At 43.2% G+C, this 4,840-nt stretch overlaps 1 long non-coding RNA gene across 1 annotated transcript; it reads right to left on the bottom strand.

Moving 5' to 3' along the window:
- Positions 1–3,192: 3,192 nt before the first annotated feature.
- LOC124691354 lies at positions 3,193–4,329 on the bottom strand. Its single transcript, XR_006998922.1, has 2 exons — positions 4,199–4,329; positions 3,193–3,566 (listed from the first exon to the last, which is right to left on the bottom strand). It is a non-coding gene; the product is annotated as an uncharacterized LOC124691354 (long non-coding RNA).
- Between the last annotated feature and the right edge of the window lie 511 nt (positions 4,330–4,840).

Here is a 4,840-nt window from a genome sequence, read left to right as displayed (position 1 = left end):
AAAAGAGGGAGAAACCTTACTTCCTTTATTAGTAGGTATAGATTTTCGAACCGGAAGGAGTATATCCGTATGTACATACGTGTCCCGCACGCATCCATGGCAATGCATACATCAGCTCAATCTACAAATTTATTTTCTCCATCCCAAGGCAAACTATGTTAAGTTTAACTAAGTTTTAATCAAAATCATTAATATGAAAAGTACAAAATCAACACCATTAGATAGATAATGAAATATATTTTCGTATGGTATCTACAAAATATCATATTTGTTTATAATTTTTTCTAAAGGTTTGGTCAAACTTTACTTGGTTTGGGTTTCTGAAAAAAATATAAGCCTTAAGCCTTGAAATGGAGGTAGTAGTATACTGATCAAGTCCCTAATGAGTAATGACAAAGCTGTCAATGATACAACGACCTTCGTATATAGATCAACGAGTAGTAAGACGGGAGATTATTTGTTCAGTTGAAGGAGATCCTCCTCCGTGTCGCCCCCGCGTGGCGAACGGGGGAGAAACCCTAGATCTTACCGCCGCCGCCTTCTCCTCTCCTCCCCCTTCCTCGCCGCTGCCTGGGGGGCGCGGCCGGGCAAAGCCCGGTCAGCGCCGGTGGCGGCGGGGCTCTCTCGTCCTCTAGCTCGGATTGGTGGACGCGGGGAAGCTCGTCTGAGCCAAGGCGCGGCGTTCCCGTCGGACGCCATGGCATGCCGGCACTCAGGATGGTCCTGTAGTGGCGGTGCGACGGGCGATGTGGTGGTGGTGTCGTGCCTGGTGCAGTCGGCGGCGTCGGCTGGGGCAGGCGGCGAGGGCTTTGGGCGGCGCGGGCAGTGGTCGTTCGTCTCTGCACTGGTTGGTGGAGGCGGCACCGTGGTGGTGGTGGCTGGGCCTTCTCTCTGCGGAGGGAGGGGGGAGGTCTTGGCGGCGGGCTGGGCAGCTTGGAGGCCGGCGGCTTCATCGCTTATAGGGCTCGCAGTGGGCTGGATCTAGGCCAGGCGGGCCCAGACCTGCCTGAGGTGGCGCACTGATCTCCATGCGTCGCTGGCCAAGGACTGACGGCGATGGTGGCTTCGAGATGGCGACACAAGCTGGTGGGCAGCACGTTGGGTGGTGGTGAGGTCCTTGCGTGTGGGTGCGACGGTGCGGGGCGGCCATTCGACGACGAGGCAGGGGTGGCGGCTACCATGAGCTTGCGGGCTGGATCTGGGCCAGGCGGGCTTGGATCTGGTGGTGCTTTTACGGGCCTGTTGGGCCCGAGTTTTGTGGGCTAATGTGCTTCTATCTTGTCCATCGATGTGCGGCTTCCGTGTCCTGCTACCTCCTCTCATGGACCTCTCAAGGCTTCTAAGCCATGGATCTTCGGGGGGTTCGCGGGTGTAGGGTTCAGGAGAAATCCTTGTCTGGTTCGTCTGACACCGACGCGGTGGTGCCTGCGGGCGTCGCCATTCCTTCTTGAAGGGCGTCGTGGATTCCCTATCCCCATTCCTCTCCAAGTACTGGGGGAAACCCTAGGTCCAGTTCGTTGGTCTGGGCAGCAGCGTCGTGTCTACGTCGCATCTCTTCTTGAAGTTGTTGCCTTGGTACTCGATGATCCGGTGTGCTTGCAGCGTGGTGGGACAACAACGGAGGGTGTTGCGGTTGAGGGGTGCCAATGTTTTGTCGGTATGCCGTTGGCCTCCTTTGTATATTTTCCCTTTTTTGTTGGGCTTATTTTTACTGTTGCCCCAACAGTTTCTCAGTTTTGGATTATTGTTTGTATGCTGTGATTGCTTTATTTATAAAGCGGAACGAAAATCTATTTAGAGTATTTAGAGATATATAGCTCAACGCAAAGGATGAGCTAGCATAGAACCAACCTGTGCCATCGACAGTGGCACCCCCAGCCCACCAGAGTTCAAATCCCAGATTTGACACTTTGGTGTCTCATAAAGGCGGAATATTCTTCAGTGGGAGACGACATTCCCGTCGACAGCGAGGCGCCTATGGTGATTTCGTCAATCTCAAGACCCGCCGGATCAGTTCTTCAAACGCAGTCTCTTGGAGGTGCTCATAGGGGTAGGGTGTGCTTGTGTCCGTTCATAGAGGTGAGTGTGTGCGCGTATGTATGAACGTCTTTGATTGTACTGTGTTTCGCAAAAAAAGGATGAGCTAGCACGATTTTACGAAGTCGTCCGCGGCGGTCAGCAATTCAGCCCACACTAAATTAATTAGCCACACATACATGTTAAACTAACCTAGACGTACTGTACGTCCAGTTAATTTAATTAAATCAGCTTACTTACCTGATGGCTGCGATATTTTTATCCTACACCTAACACGTTTTACGGTTGACAGCTTCAGAGTCTCTCTCTCGATCGGTCAGTTTATTTATAACTAGTACAAATGTCCGTGCGTTGCCACAGGTCCTCAAATTTTATTTCTCAATGCACATATATACTTCGCAACTTATTATGAAAATTCAAAATAAATTAAGGATATCATCATGCATGTACTACGTCATGATAATACCGAACACAATAGCAAGAACACGTTGTTTCTTGTTACTCTTTCACGGTAAGTCCCACACATGTGTTCTGGATGTGTTCTTTCTGTCCTTTATTATCCTTTTCGCTCATGTCATATTAGTGGTACTTTTATTGTGTAAGTGCGTCAATAACAAGAATTACTTTGTTAATCCTCAATCGGCATCGATTCAAAAATTGCAACAGAATACGGAATGTGAAGCAGCAAAAAAGAAATATAGCGTGTCTCTTTTTCACATAAATGCATAGCGAAATCAATGATGCTCTAGCCCAGATATATTTAGATAATTTCTCAACTATACTCGCTATTCAAAATATGATAAGTTATTAATTTGTATAACATGCATCAAATAATTATGATAGCATTACAATACAATTGATGCTTGAAGGATCTAAATGTTTTATATTCCATTAAAAGAATAAAACAATAGAGAAATTTAAATGCATGCAACTAAGGTCATGCATCATTCTGAGATCAACATTAATCTTGAAGACGCTCATCTTACTAAGGATTTTAAAATACAAATATTTATACATTATCACAACAGAAACTCATAATTTTTCCTCTTCATATTGTTATGGGCAGACACGTCAACTACATACCATGTATTATCAATAGTTCATACACTGCTTTAAATGTGTTGCCATACTATATAAAACTAACACTTACAGAAATAAGTCTCAATAAGTGTTCCATTCAAGATTTGGTACCAACTCCTTGTAGCACAACAACAATTTCAATGACAGTGTCAACAATGGCCTGTGAAATCTACGGGTGCATAAGAGTTACAGTTCTTCTCAACTCTCAAGTGTCTTAATTTCTTGTTCATGTAACAAAACAAAAACCAATTGAAGCCGAATGAATAATCAATACATATTACAGGTGCGGGTACATACTACATACACTTGTCTTCCACAATTGATGAACCGCGCCTCGTTGCTACTAATTGAACGTTATTCTCTCCCTCATGAAGAGATTACTTCATGTTCTCATCAAGTAATTCGAGCTCATCAAGCTCCGGCTTATCTCCCTGGTATAAACAGAGGGCCTACAGGGGAGGAATAGATACAACAATATAAGCATAAAGGATGCAGCTTATTTAGAATCCAGTAGAGATAACTATATGTCCTTGCCACAAACATGATGTAGCATTCTGTGTTCTCTTATTTAGAAGGGACTGGGCTAAAAAATAACTTGGTGTACTAAAAGTGGGATGAAAACTTGTTGTCATCATGTCACCCCACTGTTTGTAATGGCTGGCACATAAGAAGTTCAGTTAACTCGGAGCTTTTATATACAACATGTTCATTTATCTTGCAACAATTCATTATTATCATGTTAGTCATGATTCTAGAGTGTTTAAACTTACTAAGCAGAAGAACTCAATCTTTGATTCAAAAACCCGAAGTGAATCTGAATTACATGGAGAAGAATATACCCCATGAATACACTCTATTCTTACTTTGTGACTCGGACAAAGCATGGTAATTTGAGGTTTGGCAACGTTTTGCATCCAGTGGTAGTTATTAGTAGACTATAACGAAGTCAGAGATCCTATTTTTCAGCCACAGTAATACTCTTACTTGATCATCTTAACATGAGCTGAATAACCTATATTTGAATTTAGTGAGGTGGTAATTGCCACGGTAGTCTTGAACCAAGGTATGTAGAACAACTTACACTTGAGGGTGTTCACCATCGCATGCCCTTCACGCGCGATGCTGCCGCTGGAGCTGCCATTTAACATACAATAGTCGCACAATATCTCAAAACCATAAGACCATCTTAAGTAATTAATCTGAATAGGTGAATTCCTATTGTTGCATTGGTTAGTTTGCACCATCATACCCAAGTTACACCCAACTCATGGACAGACTAAAATTGAATTCCGTTCAGCTAGTACTTTGTTTTTGAAATGTAATCCAATAAAAAACCCTATAATTAACTTGCATGGGTTCTCGCAAAAAAAACTTGCATGGGAAAAACTCAAAAGTCATCTCCTTTTGTAAAAATCTGAAGTTCTATAATTATTAATTACTCCCAGACTACTCGTGGGTTCTAGAATTTTTCTTGCAAAAATAACTATTTGATAATATAATGCGTAGTGTTACTTGTGCATCCAATAAAAGAAATATATTCTGAAACAAACAGAAGGCAAACTGTAGCAATGATCAGATAAAGATACAACATAATGCAATTTTTTATTTATTAAACATAGAAGACATGTGATTTCTATCACTGATGCACGTTTATCAAGTGAATTAATGAACTCAACTTTCGCCATGTTAATTTGAGGTTAGGCTTATAAACCACCAACCATGG

Source organism: Lolium rigidum, chromosome 2 (genome assembly GCF_022539505.1).
Source record: "Lolium rigidum isolate FL_2022 chromosome 2, APGP_CSIRO_Lrig_0.1, whole genome shotgun sequence".
Lineage (NCBI taxonomy): Eukaryota > Viridiplantae > Streptophyta > Magnoliopsida > Poales > Poaceae > Lolium > Lolium rigidum.
The sequence above is the reverse complement of the archived record's forward strand: the minus strand, read 5'-3'. Positions and strand labels throughout refer to the sequence as shown.